A 27,191-nucleotide genomic window follows, 5' to 3' on the forward strand; every position below is an offset into this window, starting at 1 on the left:
AGTTGTCGCGTGATGGGAGGAAACAACGGCCTCCTTCTCCTTCTAGGAATACCCCGTTGCCCAAGGTTACGGGCCTTGTCCAGAAGCAACAGTTGCCCAGGATTTCTTTGCTTTGAGCTCGTGAGACAGCATATCATGTAGGACCGCCGAGAAGGAGACCTGCCTCTCTCTGGTTTGGAAGAGGTTAGCTTTTCTACTCAGCCTTGGAGCACAAAGGCCCAGCCAATTCCCAATGACAGTTTCGAAGGTTACTGGTGCAGGTCTCTCTGCGCTTAGCCCACCGTTCAGCTACAGGCTGTAAAGTGCGTTCAGGGAAGAGCAAGAAAGTCTCCAACGCCCCGCATCTTGTGGGGAAGGAACAGCACATTCTCTCCTCAGTGAAGACGTCCTTTCTTGCAGACTGCCAGGCTGGGACTCCTCTTCCGTCTCAGAACACCGAGTTAGGCATAGCGTTGAAATGACCCCTTCCCTCAACGCTGTACACATCTCTTCAAGAACATAAACCCTGTGTGCCCATTCGTTATACCTCACCGCCCTATGAAAGACCGAAGAGCTGTGGCTGGATGGTAGGAAACAGTGGCCGTAGTGTCCTTCGTTCATAATCCGGTTCCAAAAGCCCCCCGTGAAAATCTCTTGCTTTCGAGGGCCTAGGGCATACCAAGGGCTGCCAAACACAGCTAAAGGAGGCGAAATAAGAGAAGCAGAACTTGCTCCTGAGAAACTCGTACATACACTGAACCCAAAGCATGCCTCGTCGTGGAGACCGAAGGCCTCCCCAGCTCAGATTTTGGGCCCTGGAACACAGTGCTAACCGCTGCCTTCAAGGAGAGGTAGGCAAGGAATGTTTTCAAGTCTCGCCTGCCTCTCAGGGCCTGTTCAGCTTGAGTGGAAAATATCCACAGCCTGCCCGAACGTCCTGCCGAGCAGCGAGTTGTACTGGAGTGTAGCAAACGCTTCCAAGTTGTCTGAGGGAAACGAGGCCATTGCTGTGGTGTGAACGGCCTTCACTGCCACTCTTTTGGAGCACAGTGCTCTCTGGGCAGGCAGGATAGTTCCTAGAGGAGAAGCATTTGAACAGACGTCTGCCCTGGTATACTTCCTACATCCGCACATCGAGTGTATCTTTCCTACACTCCAGGCACCAACACGGTGCACAGAACTGCTCTCGATGGCGAGAAACAAGACGCAACATTTCTTCTAGGGGGCTCGTGAGGGGCGAGGCCTCTTGAGGAGTTGGACCCTCGAATGCCGCTGAAACCACTGAGGTTGATTGCCATGTTATGTTAGCGACACATTGAGAGCATTTCAGGTTCATGGAACCCCGTGCAGTGCGCCATGAGAGAAGAAAACGCAGATGCTGCCTTGACAGGGTTAGATTGAATTGCCTCTGTCCCCCCTCCGAAAACTAACTTTCCCAGAGCCAGCACAGCTTCACGTCCCGAGGAACGTTTCTGCTGTCTGCTAGGATACATGAAAGGAAACCTGGGGACGCTGGGAGACTCTGAGCTGTACGCGGCTTGCCAAAGCTTCTAGACCCTTCAGGGGTCAGTGTGGCCCTTCTGGAGAGTGACACAGCATGTTTCCTAATGGAAACCTAGTGTTACATTTCGGGGACTTTCTGCACAACCTTCCTCAGCCGCTTAGCTGGATGTCCTTGCCCAGAAGCGGCAGTGGCCAAGGAGTTCTTTCCCAGGGGCTCGTGAGACAGCATATCATGCAGAACCGCAGAGAAGGAGACCAGCCTTTCTCTGGGTTTTCAGAGGTTCGCTTTTCTGCCTTTGAGCCTTTGAACTCAGAGATCCAGTCAGCTCCCAATGGTACTTTAGAACTGTAGTATTGAAGGTCTCTCTGCCATCAGCCCCCTGCTCAGCTCCCGTCTCCTAGGTGCATTCAGTGAAGTAGCCTCCACTCTGCAGCCTCCCGCACCATGTTGTTTAGGAACGGCACATTTCCTCTTCGTAAAGAAATCTTTTCTTGCAGCCTGCCTGGCCCGAGCTCCTATTCCTTTTCAGAACGCCGAGTTCGGCATAGCCCTGAAATGACCCCTTCCTTCAAGGCCGGACACATCTCTTAAAGACTATACTCCATGGGTCCCCATTCATTACATCTTACCTCCCAAGAAACACAAAGGAGTTGTCGCGTGATGGGAGGAAACAACGGCCTCCTTCTCCTTCTAGGAATACCCCGTTGCCCAAGGTTACGGGCCTTGTCCAGAAGCAACAGTTGCCCAGGATTTCTTTGCTTTGAGCTCGTGAGACAGCATATCATGTAGGACCGCCGAGAAGGAGACCTGCCTCTCTCTGGTTTGGAAGAGGTTAGCTTTTCTACTCAGCCTTGGAGCACAAAGGCCCAGCCAATTCCCAATGACAGTTTCGAAGGTTACTGGTGCAGGTCTCTCTGCGCTTAGCCCACCGTTCAGCTACAGGCTGTAAAGTGCGTTCAGGGAAGAGCAAGAAAGTCTCCAACGCCCCGCATCTTGTGGGGAAGGAACAGCACATTCTCTCCTCAGTGAAGACGTCCTTTCTTGCAGACTGCCAGGCTGGGACTCCTCTTCCGTCTCAGAACACCGAGTTAGGCATAGCGTTGAAATGACCCCTTCCCTCAACGCCGTACACATCTCTTCAAGAACATAAACCCTGTGTGCCCATTCGTTATACCTCACCGCCCTATGAAACACCGAAGAGCTGTGGCTGGATGGTAGGAAACAGTGGCCGTAGTGTCCTTCGTTCATAATCCGGTTCCAAAAGCCCCCCGTGAAAATCTCTTGCTTTCGAGGGCCTAGGGCATATCAAAGGCTGCCAAACACAGCTAAAGGAGGCGAAATAAGAGAAGCAGAACTTGCTCCTGAGAAACTCGTACATACACTGAACCCAAAGCATGCCTCTTCGTGGAGACCGAAGGCCTCCCCAGCTCAGATTTTGGGCCCTGGAACACAGTGCTAACCGCTGCCTTCAAGGAGAGGTAGGCAAGGAATGTTTTCAAGTCTCGCCTGCCTCTCAGGGCCTGTTCAGCTTGAGTGGAAAATATCCACAGCCTGCCCGAACGTCCTGCCGAGCAGCGAGTTGTACTGGAGTGTAGCAAACGCTTCCAAGTTGTCTGAGGGAAACGAGGCCATTGCTGTGGTGTGAACGGCCTTCACTGCCACTCTTTTGGAGCACAGTGCTCTCTGGGCAGGCAGGATAGTTCCTAGAGGAGAAGCATTTGAACAGACGTCTGCCCTGGTATACTTCCTACATCCGCACATCGAGTGTATCTTTCCTACACTCCAGGCACCAACACGGTGCACAGAACTGCTCTCGATGGCGAGAAACAAGACGCAACATTTCTTCTAGGGGGCTCGTGAGGGGCGAGGCCTCTTGAGGAGTTGGACCCTCGAATGCCGCTGAAACCACTGAGGTTGATTGCCATGTTTAATTTAGCGACACATTGAGAGCATTTCAGGTTCATGGAACCCCGTGCAGTGCGCCATGAGAGAAGAAAACGCAGATGCTGCCTTGACAGGGTTAGATTGAATTGCCTCTGTCCCCCCTCCGAAAACTAACTTTCCCAGAGCCAGCACAGCTTCACGTCCCGAGGAACGTTTCTGCTGTGTGCTAGGATACATGAAAGGAAACCTGGGGACGCTGGGAGACTCTGAGCTGTACGCGGCTTGCCAAAGCTTCTAGACCCTTCAGGGGTCAGTGTGGCCCTTCTGGAGAGTGACACAGCATGTTTCCTAATGGAAACCTAGTGTTACATTTCGGGGACTTTCTGCACAACCTTCCTCAGCCGCTTAGCTGGATGTCCTTGCCCAGAAGCGGCAGTGGCCAAGGAGTTCTTTCCCAGGGGCTCGTGAGACAGCATATCATGCAGAACCGCAGAGAAGGAGACCAGCCTTTCTCCGGGTTTTCAGAGGTTCGCTTTTCTGCCTTTGAGCCTTTGAACTCAGAGATCCAGTCAGCTCCCAATGATACTTTAGAACTGTAGTACTGAAGGTCTCTCTGCCATCAGCCCCCTGCTCAGCTCCCGTCTCCTAGGTGCATTCAGTGAAGTAGCCTCCACTCTGCAGCCTCCCGCACCATGTTGTTTAGGAACGGCACATTTCCTCTTCGTAAAGAAATCTTTTCTTGCAGCCTGCCTGGCCCGACCTCCTATTCCTTTTCAGAACGCCGAGTTCGGCATAGCCCTGAAATGACCCCTTCCCTCAAGGCCGGACACATCTCTTAAAGACTATACTCCATGGGTCCCCATTCATTACATCTTACCTCCCAAGAAACACAAAGGAGTTGTCGCGTGATGGGAGGAAACAACGGCCTCCTTCTCCTTCTAGGAATACCCCGTTGCCCAAGGTTACGGGCCTTGTCCAGAAGCAACAGTTGCCCAGGATTTCTTTGCTTTGAGCTCGTGAGACAGCATATCATGTAGGACCGCCGAGAAGGAGACCTGCCTCTCTCTGGTTTGGAAGAGGTTAGCTTTTCTACTCAGCCTTGGAGCACAAAGGCCCAGCCAATTCCCAATGACAGTTTCGAAGGTTACTGGTGCAGGTCTCTCTGCGCTTAGCCCACCGTTCAGCTACAGGCTGTAAAGTGCGTTCAGGGAAGAGCAAGAAAGTCTCCAACGCCCCGCATCTTGTGGGGAAGGAACAGCACATTCTCTCCTCAGTGAAGACGTCCTTTCTTGCAGACTGCCAGGCTGGGACTCCTCTTCCGTCTCAGAACACCGAGTTAGGCATAGCGTTGAAATGACCCCTTCCCTCAACGCTGTACACATCTCTTCAAGAACATAAACCCTGTGTGCCCATTCGTTATACCTCACCGCCCTATGAAAGACCGAAGAGCTGTGGCTGGATGGTAGGAAACAGTGGCCGTAGTGTCCTTCGTTCATAATCCGGTTCCAAAAGCCCCCCGTGAAAATCTCTTGCTTTCGAGGGCCTAGGGCATACCAAGGGCTGCCAAACACAGCTAAAGGAGGCGAAATAAGAGAAGCAGAACTTGCTCCTGAGAAACTCGTACATACACTGAACCCAAAGCATGCCTCGTCGTGGAGACCGAAGGCCTCCCCAGCTCAGATTTTGGGCCCTGGAACACAGTGCTAACCGCTGCCTTCAAGGAGAGGTAGGCAAGGAATGTTTTCAAGTCTCGCCTGCCTCTCAGGGCCTGTTCAGCTTGAGTGGAAAATATCCACAGCCTGCCCGAACGTCCTGCCGAGCAGCGAGTTGTACTGGAGTGTAGCAAACGCTTCCAAGTTGTCTGAGGGAAACGAGGCCATTGCTGTGGTGTGAACGGCCTTCACTGCCACTCTTTTGGAGCACAGTGCTCTCTGGGCAGGCAGGATAGTTCCTAGAGGAGAAGCATTTGAACAGACGTCTGCCCTGGTATACTTCCTACATCCGCACATCGAGTGTATCTTTCCTACACTCCAGGCACCAACACGGTGCACAGAACTGCTCTCGATGGCGAGAAACAAGACGCAACATTTCTTCTAGGGGGCTCGTGAGGGGCGAGGCCTCTTGAGGAGTTGGACCCTCGAATGCCGCTGAAACCACTGAGGTTGATTGCCATGTTATGTTAGCGACACATTGAGAGCATTTCAGGTTCATGGAACCCCGTGCAGTGCGCCATGAGAGAAGAAAACGCAGATGCTGCCTTGACAGGGTTAGATTGAATTGCCTCTGTCCCCCCTCCGAAAACTAACTTTCCCAGAGCCAGCACAGCTTCACGTCCCGAGGAACGTTTCTGCTGTGTGCTAGGATACATGAAAGGAAACCTGGGGACGCTGGGAGACTCTGAGCTGTACGCGGCTTGCCAAAGCTTCTAGACCCTTCAGGGGTCAGTGTGGCCCTTCTGGAGAGTGACACAGCATGTTTCCTAATGGAAACCTAGTGTTACATTTCGGGGACTTTCTGCACAACCTTCCTCAGCCGCTTAGCTGGATGTCCTTGCCCAGAAGCGGCAGTGGCCAAGGAGTTCTTTCCCAGGGGCTCGTGAGACAGCATATCATGCAGAACCGCAGAGAAGGAGACCAGCCTTTCTCCGGGTTTTCAGAGGTTCGCTTTTCTGCCTTTGAGCCTTTGAACTCAGAGATCCAGTCAGCTCCCAATGATACTTTAGAACTGTAGTACTGAAGGTCTCTCTGCCATCAGCCCCCTGCTCAGCTCCCGTCTCCTAGGTGCATTCAGTGAAGTAGCCTCCACTCTGCAGCCTCCCGCACCATGTTGTTTAGGAACGGCACATTTCCTCTTCGTAAAGAAATCTTTTCTTGCAGCCTGCCTGGCCCGAGCTCCTATTCCTTTTCAGAACGCCGAGTTCGGCATAGCCCTGAAATGACCCCTTCCCTCAAGGCCGGACACATCTCTTAAAGACTATACTCCATGGGTCCCCATTCATTACATCTTACCTCCCAAGAAACACAAAGGAGTTGTCGCGTGATGGGAGGAAACAACGGCCTCCTTCTCCTTCTAGGAATACCCCGTTGCCCAAGGTTACGGGCCTTGTCCAGAAGCAACAGTTGCCCAGGATTTCTTTGCTTTGAGCTCGTGAGACAGCATATCATGTAGGACCGCCGAGAAGGAGACCTGCCTCTCTCTGGTTTGGAAGAGGTTAGCTTTTCTACTCAGCCTTGGAGCACAAAGGCCCAGCCAATTCCCAATGACAGTTTCGAAGGTTACTGGTGCAGGTCTCTCTGCGCTTAGCCCACCGTTCAGCTACAGGCTGTAAAGTGCGTTCAGGGAAGAGCAAGAAAGTCTCCAACGCCCCGCATCTTGTGGGGAAGGAACAGCACATTCTCTCCTCAGTGAAGACGTCCTTTCTTGCAGACTGCCAGGCTGGGACTCCTCTTCCGTCTCAGAACACCGAGTTAGGCATAGCGTTGAAATGACCCCTTCCCTCAAGGCCGTACACATCTCTTCAAGAACATAAACCCTGTGTGCCCATTCGTTATACCTCACCGCCCTATGAAACACCGAAGAGCTGTGGCTGGATGGTAGGAAACAGTGGCCGTAGTGTCCTTCGTTCATAATCCGGTTCCAAAAGCCCCCCGTGAAAATCTCTTGCTTTCGAGGGCCTAGGGCATACCAAGGGCTGCCAAACACAGCTAAAGGAGGCGAAATAAGAGAAGCAGAACTTGCTCCTGAGAAACTCGTACATACACTGAACCCAAAGCATGCCTCGTCGTGGAGACCGAAGGCCTCCCCAGCTCAGATTTTGGGCCCTGGAACACAGTGCTAACCGCTGCCTTCAAGGAGAGGTAGGCAAGGAATGTTTTCAAGTCTCGCCTGCCTCTCAGGGCCTGTTCAGCTTGAGTGGAAAATATCCACAGCCTGCCCGAACGTCCTGCCGAGCAGCGAGTTGTACTGGAGTGTAGCAAACGCTTCCAAGTTGTCTGAGGGAAACGAGGCCATTGCTGTGGTGTGAACGGCCTTCACTGCCACTCTTTTGGAGCACAGTGCTCTCTGGGCAGGCAGGATAGTTCCTAGAGGAGAAGCATTTGAACAGACGTCTGCCCTGGTATACTTCCTACATCCGCACATCGAGTGTATCTTTCCTACACTCCAGGCACCAACACGGTGCACAGAACTGCTCTCGATGGCGAGAAACAAGACGCAACATTTCTTCTAGGGGGCTCGTGAGGGGCGAGGCCTCTTGAGGAGTTGGACCCTCGAATGCCGCTGAAACCACTGAGGTTGATTGCCATGTTTAATTTAGCGACACATTGAGAGCATTTCAGGTTCATGGAACCCCGTGCAGTGCGCCATGAGAGAAGAAAACGCAGATGCTGCCTTGACAGGGTTAGATTGAATTGCCTCTGTCCCCCCTCCGAAAACTAACTTTCCCAGAGCCAGCACAGCTTCACGTCCCGAGGAACGTTTCTGCTGTGTGCTAGGATACATGAAAGGAAACCTGGGGACGCTGGGAGACTCTGAGCTGTACGCGGCTTGCCAAAGCTTCTAGACCCTTCAGGGGTCAGTGTGGCCCTTCTGGAGAGTGACACAGCATGTTTCCTAATGGAAACCTAGTGTTACATTTCGGGGACTTTCTGCACAACCTTCCTCAGCCGCTTAGCTGGATGTCCTTGCCCAGAAGCGGCAGTGGCCAAGGAGTTCTTTCCCAGGGGCTCGTGAGACAGCATATCATGCAGAACCGCAGAGAAGGAGACCAGCCTTTCTCCGGGTTTTCAGAGGTTCGCTTTTCTGCCTTTGAGCCTTTGAACTCAGAGATCCAGTCAGCTCCCAATGATACTTTAGAACTGTAGTACTGAAGGTCTCTCTGCCATCAGCCCCCTGCTCAGCTCCCGTCTCCTAGGTGCATTCAGTGAAGTAGCCTCCACTCTGCAGCCTCCCGCACCATGTTGTTTAGGAACGGCACATTTCCTCTTCGTAAAGAAATCTTTTCTTGCAGCCTGCCTGGCCCGAGCTCCTATTCCTTTTCAGAACGCCGAGTTCGGCATAGCCCTGAAATGACCCCTTCCCTCAAGGCCGGACACATCTCTTAAAGACTATACTCCATGGGTCCCCATTCATTACATCTTACCTCCCAAGAAACACAAAGGAGTTGTCGCGTGATGGGAGGAAACAACGGCCTCCTTCTCCTTCTAGGAATACCCCGTTGCCCAAGGTTACGGGCCTTGTCCAGAAGCAACAGTTGCCCAGGATTTCTTTGCTTTGAGCTCGTGAGACAGCATATCATGTAGGACCGCCGAGAAGGAGACCTGCCTCTCTCTGGTTTGGAAGAGGTTAGCTTTTCTACTCAGCCTTGGAGCACAAAGGCCCAGCCAATTCCCAATGACAGTTTCGAAGGTTACTGGTGCAGGTCTCTCTGCGCTTAGCCCACCGTTCAGCTACAGGCTGTAAAGTGCGTTCAGGGAAGAGCAAGAAAGTCTCCAACGCCCCGCATCTTGTGGGGAAGGAACAGCACATTCTCTCCTCAGTGAAGACGTCCTTTCTTGCAGACTGCCAGGCTGGGACTCCTCTTCCGTCTCAGAACACCGAGTTAGGCATAGCGTTGAAATGACCCCTTCCCTCAACGCTGTACACATCTCTTCAAGAACATAAACCCTGTGTGCCCATTCGTTATACCTCACCGCCCTATGAAAGACCGAAGAGCTGTGGCTGGATGGTAGGAAACAGTGGCCGTAGTGTCCTTCGTTCATAATCCGGTTCCAAAAGCCCCCCGTGAAAATCTCTTGCTTTCGAGGGCCTAGGGCATACCAAGGGCTGCCAAACACAGCTAAAGGAGGCGAAATAAGAGAAGCAGAACTTGCTCCTGAGAAACTCGTACATACACTGAACCCAAAGCATGCCTCGTCGTGGAGACCGAAGGCCTCCCCAGCTCAGATTTTGGGCCCTGGAACACAGTGCTAACCGCTGCCTTCAAGGAGAGTTAGGCAAGGAATGTTTTCAAGTCTCGCCTGCCTCTCAGGGCCTGTTCAGCTTGAGTGGAAAATATCCACAGCCTGCCCGAACGTCCTGCCGAGCAGCGAGTTGTACTGGAGTGTAGCAAACGCTTCCAAGTTGTCTGAGGGAAACGAGGCCATTGCTGTGGTGTGAACGGCCTTCACTGCCACTCTTTTGGAGCACAGTGCTCTCTGGGCAGGCAGGATAGTTCCTAGAGGAGAAGCATTTGAACAGACGTCTGCCCTGGTATACTTCCTACATCCGCACATCGAGTGTATCTTTCCTACACTCCAGGCACCAACACGGTGCACAGAACTGCTCTCGATGGCGAGAAACAAGACGCAACATTTCTTCTAGGGGGCTCGTGAGGGGCGAGGCCTCTTGAGGAGTTGGACCCTCGAATGCCGCTGAAACCACTGAGGTTGATTGCCATGTTATGTTAGCGACACATTGAGAGCATTTCAGGTTCATGGAACCCCGTGCAGTGCGCCATGAGAGAAGAAAACGCAGATGCTGCCTTGACAGGGTTAGATTGAATTGCCTCTGTCCCCCCTCCGAAAACTAACTTTCCCAGAGCCAGCACAGCTTCACGTCCCGAGGAACGTTTCTGCTGTGTGCTAGGATACATGAAAGGAAACCTGGGGACGCTGGGAGACTCTGAGCTGTACGCGGCTTGCCAAAGCTTCTAGACCCTTCAGGGGTCAGTGTGGCCCTTCTGGAGAGTGACACAGCATGTTTCCTAATGGAAACCTAGTGTTACATTTCGGGGACTTTCTGCACAACCTTCCTCAGCCGCTTAGCTGGATGTCCTTGCCCAGAAGCGGCAGTGGCCAAGGAGTTCTTTCCCAGGGGCTCGTGAGACAGCATATCATGCAGAACCGCAGAGAAGGAGACCAGCCTTTCTCCGGGTTTTCAGAGGTTCGCTTTTCTGCCTTTGAGCCTTTGAACTCAGAGATCCAGTCAGCTCCCAATGATACTTTAGAACTGTAGTACTGAAGGTCTCTCTGCCATCAGCCCCCTGCTCAGCTCCCGTCTCCTAGGTGCATTCAGTGAAGTAGCCTCCACTCTGCAGCCTCCCGCACCATGTTGTTTAGGAACGGCACATTTCCTCTTCGTAAAGAAATCTTTTCTTGCAGCCTGCCTGGCCCGAGCTCCTATTCCTTTTCAGAATGCCGAGTTCGGCATAGCCCTGAAATGACCCCTTCCCTCAAGGCCGGACACATCTCTTAAAGACTATACTCCATGGGTCCCCATTCATTACATCTTACCTCCCAAGAAACACAAAGGAGTTGTCGCGTGATGGGAGGAAACAACGGCCTCCTTCTCCTTCTAGGAATACCCCGTTGCCCAAGGTTACGGGCCTTGTCCAGAAGCAACAGTTGCCCAGGATTTCTTTGCTTTGAGCTCGTGAGACAGCATATCATGTAGGACCGCCGAGAAGGAGACCTGCCTCTCTCTGGTTTGGAAGAGGTTAGCTTTTCTACTCAGCCTTGGAGCACAAAGGCCCAGCCAATTCCCAATGACAGTTTCGAAGGTTACTGGTGCAGGTCTCTCTGCGCTTAGCCCACCGTTCAGCTACAGGCTGTAAAGTGCGTTCAGGGAAGAGCAAGAAAGTCTCCAACGCCCCGCATCTTGTGGGGAAGGAACAGCACATTCTCTCCTCAGTGAAGACGTCCTTTCTTGCAGACTGCCAGGCTGGGACTCCTCTTCCGTCTCAGAACACCGAGTTAGGCATAGCGTTGAAATGACCCCTTCCCTCAAGGCCGTACACATCTCTTCAAGAACATAAACCCTGTGTGCCCATTCGTTATACCTCACCGCCCTATGAAACACCGAAGAGCTGTGGCTGGATGGTAGGAAACAGTGGCCGTAGTGTCCTTCGTTCATAATCCGGTTCCAAAAGCCCCCCGTGAAAATCTCTTGCTTTCGAGGGCCTAGGGCATACCAAGGGCTGCCAAACACAGCTAAAGGAGGCGAAATAAGAGAAGCAGAACTTGCTCCTGAGAAACTCGTACATACACTGAACCCAAAGCATGCCTCGTCGTGGAGACCGAAGGCCTCCCCAGCTCAGATTTTGGGCCCTGGAACACAGTGCTAACCGCTGCCTTCAAGGAGAGGTAGGCAAGGAATGTTTTCAAGTCTCGCCTGCCTCTCAGGGCCTGTTCAGCTTGAGTGGAAAATATCCACAGCCTGCCCGAACGTCCTGCCGAGCAGCGAGTTGTACTGGAGTGTAGCAAACGCTTCCAAGTTGTCTGAGGGAAACGAGGCCATTGCTGTGGTGTGAACGGCCTTCACTGCCACTCTTTTGGAGCACAGTGCTCTCTGGGCAGGCAGGATAGTTCCTAGAGGAGAAGCATTTGAACAGACGTCTGCCCTGGTATACTTCCTACATCCGCACATCGAGTGTATCTTTCCTACGCTCCAGGCACCAACACGGTGCATAGAACTCCTCCTGATGGAGAGACAGAAGATGCAACGTTTCTTCTAAGGGGCTCGTGAGGGGCGAGGCCTCTTGAGGAGTTGGACCCTCGAATGCCGCTGAAACCACTGAGGTTGATTGCCATGTTATGTTAGCGACACATTGAGAGCATTTCAGGTTCATGGAACCCCGTGCAGTGCGCCATGAGAGAAGAAAACGCAGATGCTGCCTTGACAGGGTTAGATTGAATTGCCTCTGTCCCCCCTCCGAAAACTAACTTTCCCAGAGCCAGCACAGCTTCACGTCCCGAGGAACGTTTCTGCTGTGTGCTAGGATACATGAAAGGAAACCTGGGGACGCTGGGAGACTCTGAGCTGTACGCGGCTTGCCAAAGCTTCTAGACCCTTCAGGGGTCAGTGTGGCCCTTCTGGAGAGTGACACAGCATGTTTCCTAATGGAAACCTAGTGTTACATTTCGGGGACTTTCTGCACAACCTTCCTCAGCCGCTTAGCTGGATGTCCTTGCCCAGAAGCGGCAGTGGCCAAGGAGTTCTTTCCCAGGGGCTCGTGAGACAGCATATCATGCAGAACCGCAGAGAAGGAGACCAGCCTTTCTCCGGGTTTTCAGAGGTTCGCTTTTCTGCCTTTGAGCCTTTGAACTCAGAGATCCAGTCAGCTCCCAATGATACTTTAGAACTGTAGTACTGAAGGTCTCTCTGCCATCAGCCCCCTGCTCAGCTCCCGTCTCCTAGGTGCATTCAGTGAAGTAGCCTCCACTCTGCAGCCTCCCGCACCATGTTGTTTAGGAACGGCACATTTCCTCTTTGTAAAGAAATCTTTTCTTGCAGCCTGCCTGGCCCGACCTCCTATTCCTTTTCAGAACGCCGAGTTCGGCATAGCCCTGAAATGACCCCTTCCCTCAAGGCCGGACACATCTCTTAAAGACTATACTCCATGGGTCCCCATTCATTACATCTTACCTCCCAAGAAACACAAAGGAGTTGTCGCGTGATGGGAGGAAACAACGGCCTCCTTCTCCTTCTAGGAATACCCCGTTGCCCAAGGTTACGGGCCTTGTCCAGAAGCAACAGTTGCCCAGGATTTCTTTGCTTTGAGCTCGTGAGACAGCATATCATGTAGGACCGCCGAGAAGGAGACCTGCCTCTCTCTGGTTTGGAAGAGGTTAGCTTTTCTACTCAGCCTTGGAGCACAAAGGCCCAGCCAATTCCCAATGACAGTTTCGAAGGTTACTGGTGCAGGTCTCTCTGCGCTTAGCCCACCGTTCAGCTACAGGCTGTAAAGTGCGTTCAGGGAAGAGCAAGAAAGTCTCCAACGCCCCGCATCTTGTGGGGAAGGAACAGCACATTCTCTCCTCAGTGAAGACGTCCTTTCTTGCAGACTGCCAGGCTGGGACTCCTCTTCCGTCTCAGAACACCGAGTTAGGCATAGCGTTGAAATGACCCCTTCCCTCAACGCTGTACACATCTCTTCAAGAACATAAACCCTGTGTGCCCATTCGTTATACCTCACCGCCCTATGAAAGACCGAAGAGCTGTGGCTGGATGGTAGGAAACAGTGGCCGTAGTGTCCTTCGTTCATAATCCGGTTCCAAAAGCCCCCCGTGAAAATCTCTTGCTTTCGAGGGCCTAGGGCATACCAAGGGCTGCCAAACACAGCTAAAGGAGGCGAAATAAGAGAAGCAGAACTTGCTCCTGAGAAACTCGTACATACACTGAACCCAAAGCATGCCTCGTCGTGGAGACCGAAGGCCTCCCCAGCTCAGATTTTGGGCCCTGGAACACAGTGCTAACCGCTGCCTTCAAGGAGAGGTAGGCAAGGAATGTTTTCAAGTCTCGCCTGCCTCTCAGGGCCTGTTCAGCTTGAGTGGAAAATATCCACAGCCTGCCCGAACGTCCTGCCGAGCAGCGAGTTGTACTGGAGTGTAGCAAACGCTTCCAAGTTGTCTGAGGGAAACGAGGCCATTGCTGTGGTGTGAACGGCCTTCACTGCCACTCTTTTGGAGCACAGTGCTCTCTGGGCAGGCAGGATAGTTCCTAGAGGAGAAGCATTTGAACAGACGTCTGCCCTGGTATACTTCCTACATCCGCACATCGAGTGTATCTTTCCTACACTCCAGGCACCAACACGGTGCACAGAACTGCTCTCGATGGCGAGAAACAAGACGCAACATTTCTTCTAGGGGGCTCGTGAGGGGCGAGGCCTCTTGAGGAGTTGGACCCTCGAATGCCGCTGAAACCACTGAGGTTGATTGCCATGTTATGTTAGCGACACATTGAGAGCATTTCAGGTTCATGGAACCCCGTGCAGTGCGCCATGAGAGAAGAAAACGCAGATGCTGCCTTGACAGGGTTAGATTGAATTGCCTCTGTCCCCCCTCCGAAAACTAACTTTCCCAGAGCCAGCACAGCTTCACGTCCCGAGGAACGTTTCTGCTGTGTGCTAGGATACATGAAAGGAAACCTGGGGACGCTGGGAGACTCTGAGCTGTACGCGGCTTGCCAAAGCTTCTAGACCCTTCAGGGGTCAGTGTGGCCCTTCTGGAGAGTGACACAGCATGTTTCCTAATGGAAACCTAGTGTTACATTTCGGGGACTTTCTGCACAACCTTCCTCAGCCGCTTAGCTGGATGTCCTTGCCCAGAAGCGGCAGTGGCCAAGGAGTTCTTTCCCAGGGGCTCGTGAGACAGCATATCATGCAGAACCGCAGAGAAGGAGACCAGCCTTTCTCCGGGTTTTCAGAGGTTCGCTTTTCTGCCTTTGAGCCTTTGAACTCAGAGATCCAGTCAGCTCCCAATGATACTTTAGAACTGTAGTACTGAAGGTCTCTCTGCCATCAGCCCCCTGCTCAGCTCCCGTCTCCTAGGTGCATTCAGTGAAGTAGCCTCCACTCTGCAGCCTCCCGCACCATGTTGTTTAGGAACGGCACATTTCCTCTTCGTAAAGAAATCTTTTCTTGCAGCCTGCCTGGCCCGAGCTCCTATTCCTTTTCAGAATGCCGAGTTCGGCATAGCCCTGAAATGACCCCTTCCCTCAAGGCCGGACACATCTCTTAAAGACTATACTCCATGGGTCCCCATTCATTACATCTTACCTCCCAAGAAACACAAAGGAGTTGTCGCGTGATGGGAGGAAACAACGGCCTCCTTCTCCTTCTAGGAATACCCCGTTGCCCAAGGTTACGGGCCTTGTCCAGAAGCAACAGTTGCCCAGGATTTCTTTGCTTTGAGCTCGTGAGACAGCATATCATGTAGGACCGCCGAGAAGGAGACCTGCCTCTCTCTGGTTTGGAAGAGGTTAGCTTTTCTACTCAGCCTTGGAGCACAAAGGCCCAGCCAATTCCCAATGACAGTTTCGAAGGTTACTGGTGCAGGTCTCTCTGCGCTTAGCCCACCGTTCAGCTACAGGCTGTAAAGTGCGTTCAGGGAAGAGCAAGAAAGTCTCCAACGCCCCGCATCTTGTGGGGAAGGAACAGCACATTCTCTCCTCAGTGAAGACGTCCTTTCTTGCAGACTGCCAGGCTGGGACTCCTCTTCCGTCTCAGAACACCGAGTTAGGCATAGCGTTGAAATGACCCCTTCCCTCAAGGCCGTACACATCTCTTCAAGAACATAAACCCTGTGTGCCCATTCGTTATACCTCACCGCCCTATGAAACACCGAAGAGCTGTGGCTGGATGGTAGGAAACAGTGGCCGTAGTGTCCTTCGTTCATAATCCGGTTCCAAAAGCCCCCCGTGAAAATCTCTTGCTTTCGAGGGCCTAGGGCATACCAAGGGCTGCCAAACACAGCTAAAGGAGGCGAAATAAGAGAAGCAGAACTTGCTCCTGAGAAACTCGTACATACACTGAACCCAAAGCATGCCTCGTCGTGGAGACCGAAGGCCTCCCCAGCTCAGATTTTGGGCCCTGGAACACAGTGCTAACCGCTGCCTTCAAGGAGAGGTAGGCAAGGAATGTTTTCAAGTCTCGCCTGCCTCTCAGGGCCTGTTCAGCTTGAGTGGAAAATATCCACAGCCTGCCCGAACGTCCTGCCGAGCAGCGAGTTGTACTGGAGTGTAGCAAACGCTTCCAAGTTGTCTGAGGGAAACGAGGCCATTGCTGTGGTGTGAACGGCCTTCACTGCCACTCTTTTGGAGCACAGTGCTCTCTGGGCAGGCAGGATAGTTCCTAGAGGAGAAGCATTTGAACAGACGTCTGCCCTGGTATACTTCCTACATCCGCACATCGAGTGTATCTTTCCTACACTCCAGGCACCAACACGGTGCACAGAACTGCTCTCGATGGCGAGAAACAAGACGCAACATTTCTTCTAGGGGGCTCGTGAGGGGCGAGGCCTCTTGAGGAGTTGGACCCTCGAATGCCGCTGAAACCACTGAGGTTGATTGCCATGTTATGTTAGCGACACATTGAGAGCATTTCAGGTTCATGGAACCCCGTGCAGTGCGCCATGAGAGAAGAAAACGCAGATGCTGCCTTGACAGGGTTAGATTGAATTGCCTCTGTCCTCCCTCCGAAAACTAACTTTCCCAGAGCCAGCACAGCTTCACGTCCCGAGGAACGTTTCTGCTGTGTGCTAGGATACATGAAAGGAAACCTGGGGACGCTGGGAGACTCTGAGCTGTACGCGGCTTGCCAAAGCTTCTAGACCCTTCAGGGGTCAGTGTGGCCCTTCTGGAGAGTGACACAGCATGTTTCCTAATGGAAACCTAGTGTTACATTTCGGGGACTTTCTGCACAACCTTCCTCAGCCGCTTAGCTGGATGTCCTTGCCCAGAAGCGGCAGTGGCCAAGGAGTTCTTTCCCAGGGGCTCGTGAGACAGCATATCATGCAGAACCGCAGAGAAGGAGACCAGCCTTTCTCTGGGTTTTCAGAGGTTCGCTTTTCTGCCTTTGAGCCTTTGAACTCAGAGATCCAGTCAGCTCCCAATGGTACTTTAGAACTGTAGTATTGAAGGTCTCTCTGCCATCAGCCCCCTGCTCAGCTCCCGTCTCCTAGGTGCATTCAGTGAAGTAGCCTCCACTCTGCAGCCTCCCGCACCATGTTGTTTAGGAACGGCACATTTCCTCTTCGTAAAGAAATCTTTTCTTGCAGCCTGCCTGGCCCGAGCTCCTATTCCTTTTCAGAACGCCGAGTTCGGCATAGCCCTGAAATGACCCCTTCCCTCAAGGCCGGACACATCTCTTAAAGACTATACTCCATGGGTCCCCATTCATTACATCTTACCTCCCAAGAAACACAAAGGAGTTGTCGCGTGATGGGAGGAAACAACGGCCTCCTTCTCCTTCTAGGAATACCCCGTTGCCCAAGGTTACGGGCCTTGTCCAGAAGCAACAGTTGCCCAGGATTTCTTTGCTTTGAGCTCGTGAGACAGCATATCATGTAGGACCGCCGAGAAGGAGACCTGCCTCTCTCTGGTTTGGAAGAGGTTAGCTTTTCTACTCAGCCTTGGAGCACAAAGGCCCAGCCAATTCCCAATGACAGTTTCGAAGGTTACTGGTGCAGGTCTCTCTGCGCTTAGCCCACCGTTCAGCTACAGGCTGTAAAGTGCGTTCAGGGAAGAGCAAGAAAGTCTCCAACGCCCCGCATCTTGTGGGGAAGGAACAGCACATTCTCTCCTCAGTGAAGACGTCCTTTCTTGCAGACTGCCAGGCTGGGACTCCTCTTCCGTCTCAGAACACCGAGTTAGGCATAGCGTTGAAATGACCCCTTCCCTCAACGCCGTACACATCTCTTCAAGAACATAAACCCTGTGTGCCCATTCGTTATACCTCACCGCCCTATGAAACACCGAAGAGCTGTGGCTGGATGGTAGGAAACAGTGGCCGTAGTGTCCTTCGTTCATAATCCGGTTCCAAAAGCCCCCCGTGAAAATCTCTTGCTTTCGAGGGCCTAGGGCATACCAAGGGCTGCCAAACACAGCTAAAGGAGGCGAAATAAGAGAAGCAGAACTTGCTCCTGAGAAACTCGTACATACACTGAACCCAAAGCATGCCTCGTCGTGGAGACCGAAGGCCTCCCCAGCTCAGATTTTGGGCCCTGGAACACAGTGCTAACCGCTGCCTTCAAGGAGAGGTAGGCAAGGAATGTTTTCAAGTCTCGCCTGCCTCTCAGGGCCTGTTCAGCTTGAGTGGAAAATATCCACAGCCTGCCCGAACGTCCTGCCGAGCAGCGAGTTGTACTGGAGTGTAGCAAACGCTTCCAAGTTGTCTGAGGGAAACGAGGCCATTGCTGTGGTGTGAACGGCCTTCACTGCCACTCTTTTGGAGCACAGTGCTCTCTGGGCAGGCAGGATAGTTCCTAGAGGAGAAGCATTTGAACAGACGTCTGCCCTGGTATACTTCCTACATCCGCACATCGAGTGTATCTTTCCTACACTCCAGGCACCAACACGGTGCACAGAACTGCTCTCGATGGCGAGAAACAAGACGCAACATTTCTTCTAGGGGGCTCGTGAGGGGCGAGGCCTCTTGAGGAGTTGGACCCTCGAATGCCGCTGAAACCACTGAGGTTGATTGCCATGTTTAATTTAGCGACACATTGAGAGCATTTCAGGTTCATGGAACCCCGTGCAGTGCGCCATGAGAGAAGAAAACGCAGATGCTGCCTTGACAGGGTTAGATTGAATTGCCTCTGTCCCCCCTCCGAAAACTAACTTTCCCAGAGCCAGCACAGCTTCACGTCCCGAGGAACGTTTCTGCTGTGTGCTAGGATACATGAAAGGAAACCTGGGGACGCTGGGAGACTCTGAGCTGTACGCGGCTTGCCAAAGCTTCTAGACCCTTCAGGGGTCAGTGTGGCCCTTCTGGAGAGTGACACAGCATGTTTCCTAATGGAAACCTAGTGTTACATTTCGGGGACTTTCTGCACAACCTTCCTCAGCCGCTTAGCTGGATGTCCTTGCCCAGAAGCGGCAGTGGCCAAGGAGTTCTTTCCCAGGGGCTCGTGAGACAGCATATCATGCAGAACCGCAGAGAAGGAGACCAGCCTTTCTCCGGGTTTTCAGAGGTTCGCTTTTCTGCCTTTGAGCCTTTGAACTCAGAGATCCAGTCAGCTCCCAATGATACTTTAGAACTGTAGTATTGAAGGTCTCTCTGCCATCAGCCCCCTGCTCAGCTCCCGTCTCCTAGGTGCATTCAGTGAAGTAGCCTCCACTCTGCAGCCTCCCGCACCATGTTGTTTAGGAACGGCACATTTCCTCTTCGTAAAGAAATCTTTTCTTGCAGCCTGCCTGGCCCGAGCTCCTATTCCTTTTCAGAACGCCGAGTTCGGCATAGCCCTGAAATGACCCCTTCCCTCAAGGCCGGACACATCTCTTAAAGACTATACTCCATGGGTCCCCATTCATTACATCTTACCTCCCAAGAAACACAAAGGAGTTGTCGCGTGATGGGAGGAAACAACGGCCTCCTTCTCCTTCTAGGAATACCCCGTTGCCCAAGGTTACGGGCCTTGTCCAGAAGCAACAGTTGCCCAGGATTTCTTTGCTTTGAGCTCGTGAGACAGCATATCATGTAGGACCGCCGAGAAGGAGACCTGCCTCTCTCTGGTTTGGAAGAGGTTAGCTTTTCTACTCAGCCTTGGAGCACAAAGGCCCAGCCAATTCCCAATGACAGTTTCGAAGGTTACTGGTGCAGGTCTCTCTGCGCTTAGCCCACCGTTCAGCTACAGGCTGTAAAGTGCGTTCAGGGAAGAGCAAGAAAGTCTCCAACGCCCCGCATCTTGTGGGGAAGGAACAGCACATTCTCTCCTCAGTGAAGACGTCCTTTCTTGCAGACTGCCAGGCTGGGACTCCTCTTCCGTCTCAGAACACCGAGTTAGGCATAGCGTTGAAATGACCCCTTCCCTCAACGCTGTACACATCTCTTCAAGAACATAAACCCTGTGTGCCCATTCGTTATACCTCACCGCCCTATGAAAGACCGAAGAGCTGTGGCTGGATGGTAGGAAACAGTGGCCGTAGTGTCCTTCGTTCATAATCCGGTTCCAAAAGCCCCCCGTGAAAATCTCTTGCTTTCGAGGGCCTAGGGCATACCAAGGGCTGCCAAACACAGCTAAAGGAGGCGAAATAAGAGAAGCAGAACTTGCTCCTGAGAAACTCGTACATACACTGAACCCAAAGCATGCCTCGTCGTGGAGACCGAAGGCCTCCCCAGCTCAGATTTTGGGCCCTGGAACACAGTGCTAACCGCTGCCTTCAAGGAGAGGTAGGCAAGGAATGTTTTCAAGTCTCGCCTGCCTCTCAGGGCCTGTTCAGCTTGAGTGGAAAATATCCACAGCCTGCCCGAACGTCCTGCCGAGCAGCGAGTTGTACTGGAGTGTAGCAAACGCTTCCAAGTTGTCTGAGGGAAACGAGGCCATTGCTGTGGTGTGAACGGCCTTCACTGCCACTCTTTTGGAGCACAGTGCTCTCTGGGCAGGCAGGATAGTTCCTAGAGGAGAAGCATTTGAACAGACGTCTGCCCTGGTATACTTCCTACATCCGCACATCGAGTGTATCTTTCCTACACTCCAGGCACCAACACGGTGCACAGAACTGCTCTCGATGGCGAGAAACAAGACGCAACATTTCTTCTAGGGGGCTCGTGAGGGGCGAGGCCTCTTGAGGAGTTGGACCCTCGAATGCCGCTGAAACCACTGAGGTTGATTGCCATGTTATGTTAGCGACACATTGAGAGCATTTCAGGTTCATGGAACCCCGTGCAGTGCACCATGAGAGAAGAAAACGCAGATGCTGCCTTGACAGGGTTAGATTGAATTGCCTCTGTCCCCCCTCCGAAAACTAACTTTCCCAGAGCCAGCACAGCTTCACGTCCCGAGGAACGTTTCTGCTGTCTGCTAGGATACATGAAAGGAAACCTGGGGACGCTGGGAGACTCTGAGCTGTACGCGGCTTGCCAAAGCTTCTAGACCCTTCAGGGGTCAGTGTGGCCCTTCTGGAGAGTGACACAGCATGTTTCCTAATGGAAACCTAGTGTTACATTTCGGGGACTTTCTGCACAACCTTCCTCAGCCGCTTAGCTGGATGTCCTTGCCCAGAAGCGGCAGTGGCCAAGGAGTTCTTTCCCAGGGGCTCGTGAGACAGCATATCATGCAGAACCGCAGAGAAGGAGACCAGCCTTTCTCTGGGTTTTCAGAGGTTCGCTTTTCTGCCTTTGAGCCTTTGAACTCAGAGATCCAGTCAGCTCCCAATGGTACTTTAGAACTGTAGTATTGAAGGTCTCTCTGCCATCAGCCCCCTGCTCAGCTCCCGTCTCCTAGGTGCATTCAGTGAAGTAGCCTCCACTCTGCAGCCTCCCGCACCATGTTGTTTAGGAACGGCACATTTCCTCTTCGTAAAGAAATCTTTTCTTGCAGCCTGCCTGGCCCGAGCTCCTATTCCTTTTCAGAACGCCGAGTTCGGCATAGCCCTGAAATGACCCCTTCCCTCAAGGCCGGACACATCTCTTAAAGACTATACTCCATGGGTCCCCATTCATTACATCTTACCTCCCAAGAAACACAAAGGAGTTGTCGCGTGATGGGAGGAAACAACGGCCTCCTTCTCCTTCTAGGAATACCCCGTTGCCCAAGGTTACGGGCCTTGTCCAGAAGCAACAGTTGCCCAGGATTTCTTTGCTTTGAGCTCGTGAGACAGCATATCATGTAGGACCGCCGAGAAGGAGACCTGCCTCTCTCTGGTTTGGAAGAGGTTAGCTTTTCTACTCAGCCTTGGAGCACAAAGGCCCAGCCAATTCCCAATGACAGTTTCGAAGGTTACTGGTGCAGGTCTCTCTGCGCTTAGCCCACCGTTCAGCTACAGGCTGTAAAGTGCGTTCAGGGAAGAGCAAGAAAGTCTCCAACGCCCCGCATCTTGTGGGGAAGGAACAGCACATTCTCTCCTCAGTGAAGACGTCCTTTCTTGCAGACTGCCAGGCTGGGACTCCTCTTCCGTCTCAGAACACCGAGTTAGGCATAGCGTTGAAATGACCCCTTCCCTCAACGCCGTACACATCTCTTCAAGAACATAAACCCTGTGTGCCCATTCGTTATACCTCACCGCCCTATGAAACACCGAAGAGCTGTGGCTGGATGGTAGGAAACAGTGGCCGTAGTGTCCTTCGTTCATAATCCGGTTCCAAAAGCCCCCCGTGAAAATCTCTTGCTTTCGAGGGCCTAGGGCATATCAAAGGCTGCCAAACACAGCTAAAGGAGGCGAAATAAGAGAAGCAGAACTTGCTCCTGAGAAACTCGTACATACACTGAACCCAAAGCATGCCTCTTCGTGGAGACCGAAGGCCTCCCCAGCTCAGATTTTGGGCCCTGGAACACAGTGCTAACCGCTGCCTTCAAGGAGAGGTAGGCAAGGAATGTTTTCAAGTCTCGCCTGCCTCTCAGGGCCTGTTCAGCTTGAGTGGAAAATATCCACAGCCTGCCCGAACGTCCTGCCGAGCAGCGAGTTGTACTGGAGTGTAGCAAACGCTTCCAAGTTGTCTGAGGGAAACGAGGCCATTGCTGTGGTGTGAACGGCCTTCACTGCCACTCTTTTGGAGCACAGTGCTCTCTGGGCAGGCAGGATAGTTCCTAGAGGAGAAGCATTTGAACAGACGTCTGCCCTGGTATACTTCCTACATCCGCACATCGAGTGTATCTTTCCTACGCTCCAGGCACCAACACGGTGCATAGAACTCCTCCTGATGGAGAGACAGAAGATGCAACGTTTCTTCTAAGGGGCTCGTGAGGGGCGAGGCCTCTTGAGGAGTTGGACCCTCGAATGCCGCTGAAACCACTGAGGTTGATTGCCATGTTATGTTAGCGACACATTGAGAGCATTTCAGGTTCATGGAACCCCGTGCAGTGCGCCATGAGAGAAGAAAACGCAGATGCTGCCTTGACAGGGTTAGATTGAATTGCCTCTGTCCCCCCTCCGAAAACTAACTTTCCCAGAGCCAGCACAGCTTCACGTCCCGAGGAACGTTTCTGCTGTGTGCTAGGATACATGAAAGGAAACCTGGGGACGCTGGGAGACTCTGAGCTGTACGCGGCTTGCCAAAGCTTCTAGACCCTTCAGGGGTCAGTGTGGCCCTTCTGGAGAGTGACACAGCATGTTTCCTAATGGAAACCTAGTGTTACATTTCGGGGACTTTCTGCACAACCTTCCTCAGCCGCTTAGCTGGATGTCCTTGCCCAGAAGCGGCAGTGGCCAAGGAGTTCTTTCCCAGGGGCTCGTGAGACAGCATATCATGCAGAACCGCAGAGAAGGAGACCAGCCTTTCTCCGGGTTTTCAGAGGTTCGCTTTTCTGCCTTTGAGCCTTTGAACTCAGAGATCCAGTCAGCTCCCAATGATACTTTAGAACTGTAGTACTGAAGGTCTCTCTGCCATCAGCCCCCTGCTCAGCTCCCGTCTCCTAGGTGCATTCAGTGAAGTAGCCTCCACTCTGCAGCCTCCCGCACCATGTTGTTTAGGAACGGCACATTTCCTCTTCGTAAAGAAATCTTTTCTTGCAGCCTGCCTGGCCCGAGCTCCTATTCCTTTTCAGAATGCCGAGTTCGGCATAGCCCTGAAATGACCCCTTCCCTCAAGGCCGGACACATCTCTTAAAGACTATACTCCATGGGTCCCCATTCATTACATCTTACCTCCCAAGAAACACAAAGGAGTTGTCGCGTGATGGGAGGAAACAACGGCCTCCTTCTCCTTCTAGGAATACCCCGTTGCCCAAGGTTACGGGCCTTGTCCAGAAGCAACAGTTGCCCAGGATTTCTTTGCTTTGAGCTCGTGAGACAGCATATCATGTAGGACCGCCGAGAAGGAGACCTGCCTCTCTCTGGTTTGGAAGAGGTTAGCTTTTCTACTCAGCCTTGGAGCACAAAGGCCCAGCCAATTCCCAATGACAGTTTCGAAGGTTACTGGTGCAGGTCTCTCTGCGCTTAGCCCACCGTTCAGCTACAGGCTGTAAAGTGCGTTCAGGGAAGAGCAAGAAAGTCTCCAACGCCCCGCATCTTGTGGGGAAGGAACAGCACATTCTCTCCTCAGTGAAGACGTCCTTTCTTGCAGACTGCCAGGCTGGGACTCCTCTTCCGTCTCAGAACACCGAGTTAGGCATAGCGTTGAAATGACCCCTTCCCTCAACGCCGTACACATCTCTTCAAGAACATAAACCCTGTGTGCCCATTCGTTATACCTCACCGCCCTATGAAACACCGAAGAGCTGTGGCTGGATGGTAGGAAACAGTGGCCGTAGTGTCCTTCGTTCATAATCCGGTTCCAAAAGCCCCCCGTGAAAATCTCTTGCTTTCGAGGGCCTAGGGCATACCAAGGGCTGCCAAACACAGCTAAAGGAGGCGAAATAAGAGAAGCAGAACTTGCTCCTGAGAAACTCGTACATACACTGAACCCAAAGCATGCCTCGTCGTGGAGACCGAAGGCCTCCCCAGCTCAGATTTTGGGCCCTGGAACACAGTGCTAACCGCTGCCTTCAAGGAGAGGTAGGCAAGGAATGTTTTCAAGTCTCGCCTGCCTCTCAGGGCCTGTTCAGCTTGAGTGGAAAATATCCACAGCCTGCCCGAACGTCCTGCCGAGCAGCGAGTTGTACTGGAGTGTAGCAAACGCTTCCAAGTTGTCTGAGGGAAACGAGGCCATTGCTGTGGTGTGAACGGCCTTCACTGCCACTCTTTTGGAGCACAGTGCTCTCTGGGCAGGCAGGATAGTTCCTAGAGGAGAAGCATTTGAACAGACGTCTGCCCTGGTATACTTCCTACATCCGCACATCGAGTGTATCTTTCCTACACTCCAGGCACCAACACGGTGCACAGAACTGCTCTCGATGGCGAGAAACAAGACGCAACATTTCTTCTAGGGGGCTCGTGAGGGGCGAGGCCTCTTGAGGAGTTGGACCCTCGAATGCCGCTGAAACCACTGAGGTTGATTGCCATGTTATGTTAGCGACACATTGAGAGCATTTCAGGTTCATGGAACCCCGTGCAGTGCGCCATGAGAGAAGAAAACGCAGATGCTGCCTTGACAGGGTTAGATTGAATTGCCTCTGTCCCCCCTCCGAAAACTAACTTTCCCAGAGCCAGCACAGCTTCACGTCCCGAGGAACGTTTCTGCTGTGTGCTAGGATACATGAAAGGAAACCTGGGGACGCTGGGAGACTCTGAGCTGTACGCGGCTTGCCAAAGCTTCTAGACCCTTCAGGGGTCAGTGTGGCCCTTCTGGAGAGTGACACAGCATGTTTCCTAATGGAAACCTAGTGTTACATTTCGGGGACTTTCTGCACAACCTTCCTCAGCCGCTTAGCTGGATGTCCTTGCCCAGAAGCGGCAGTGGCCAAGGAGTTCTTTCCCAGGGGCTCGTGAGACAGCATATCATGCAGAACCGCAGAGAAGGAGACCAGCCTTTCTCCGGGTTTTCAGAGGTTCGCTTTTCTGCCTTTGAGCCTTTGAACTCAGAGATCCAGTCAGCTCCCAATGATACTTTAGAACTGTAGTATTGAAGGTCTCTCTGCCATCAGCCCCCTGCTCAGCTCCCGTCTCCTAGGTGCATTCAGTGAAGTAGCCTCCACTCTGCAGCCTCCCGCACCATGTTGTTTAGGAACGGCACATTTCCTCTTCGTAAAGAAATCTTTTCTTGCAGCCTGCCTGGCCCGAGCTCCTATTCCTTTTCAGAACGCCGAGTTCGGCATAGCCCTGAAATGACCCCTTCCCTCAAGGCCGGACACATCTCTTAAAGACTATACTCCATGGGTCCCCATTCATTACATCTTACCTCCCAAGAAACACAAAGGAGTTGTCGCGTGATGGGAGGAAACAACGGCCTCCTTCTCCTTCTAGGAATACCCCGTTGCCCAAGGTTACGGGCCTTGTCCAGAAGCAACAGTTGCCCAGGATTTCTTTGCTTTGAGCTCGTGAGACAGCATATCATGTAGGACCGCCGAGAAGGAGACCTGCCTCTCTCTGGTTTGGAAGAGGTTAGCTTTTCTACTCAGCCTTGGAGCACAAAGGCCCAGCCAATTCCCAATGACAGTTTCGAAGGTTACTGGTGCAGGTCTCTCTGCGCTTAGCCCACCGTTCAGCTACAGGCTGTAAAGTGCGTTCAGGGAAGAGCAAGAAAGTCTCCAACGCCCCGCATCTTGTGGGGAAGGAACAGCACATTCTCTCCTCAGTGAAGACGTCCTTTCTTGCAGACTGCCAGGCTGGGACTCCTCTTCCGTCTCAGAACACCGAGTTAGGCATAGCGTTGAAATGACCCCTTCCCTCAACGCTGTACACATCTCTTCAAGAACATAAACCCTGTGTGCCCATTCGTTATACCTCACCGCCCTATGAAAGACCGAAGAGCTGTGGCTGGATGGTAGGAAACAGTGGCCGTAGTGTCCTTCGTTCATAATCCGGTTCCAAAAGCCCCCCGTGAAAATCTCTTGCTTTCGAGGGCCTAGGGCATACCAAGGGCTGCCAAACACAGCTAAAGGAGGCGAAATAAGAGAAGCAGAACTTGCTCCTGAGAAACTCGTACATACACTGAACCCAAAGCATGCCTCGTCGTGGAGACCGAAGGCCTCCCCAGCTCAGATTTTGGGCCCTGGAACACAGTGCTAACCGCTGCCTTCAAGGAGAGGTAGGCAAGGAATGTTTTCAAGTCTCGCCTGCCTCTCAGGGCCTGTTCAGCTTGAGTGGAAAATATCCACAGCCTGCCCGAACGTCCTGCCGAGCAGCGAGTTGTACTGGAGTGTAGCAAACGCTTCCAAGTTGTCTGAGGGAAACGAGGCCATTGCTGTGGTGTGAACGGCCTTCACTGCCACTCTTTTGGAGCACAGTGCTCTCTGGGCAGGCAGGATAGTTCCTAGAGGAGAAGCATTTGAACAGACGTCTGCCCTGGTATACTTCCTACATCCGCACATCGAGTGTATCTTTCCTACACTCCAGGCACCAACACGGTGCACAGAACTGCTCTCGATGGCGAGAAACAAGACGCAACATTTCTTCTAGGGGGCTCGTGAGGGGCGAGGCCTCTTGAGGAGTTGGACCCTCGAATGCCGCTGAAACCACTGAGGTTGATTGCCATGTTATGTTAGCGACACATTGAGAGCATTTCAGGTTCATGGAACCCCGTGCAGTGCGCCATGAGAGAAGAAAACGCAGATGCTGCCTTGACAGGGTTAGATTGAATTGCCTCTGTCCCCCCTCCGAAAACTAACTTTCCCAGAGCCAGCACAGCTTCACGTCCCGAGGAACGTTTCTGCTGTGTGCTAGGATACATGAAAGGAAACCTGGGGACGCTGGGAGACTCTGAGCTGTACGCGGCTTGCCAAAGCTTCTAGACCCTTCAGGGGTCAGTGTGGCCCTTCTGGAGAGTGACACAGCATGTTTCCTAATGGAAACCTAGTGTTACATTTCGGGGACT

The sequence above is a fragment of the Balaenoptera ricei genome, chromosome 8 (genome assembly GCF_028023285.1).
Source record: "Balaenoptera ricei isolate mBalRic1 chromosome 8, mBalRic1.hap2, whole genome shotgun sequence".
In the NCBI taxonomy this organism is placed as follows: Eukaryota; Metazoa; Chordata; class Mammalia; order Artiodactyla; family Balaenopteridae; genus Balaenoptera; species Balaenoptera ricei.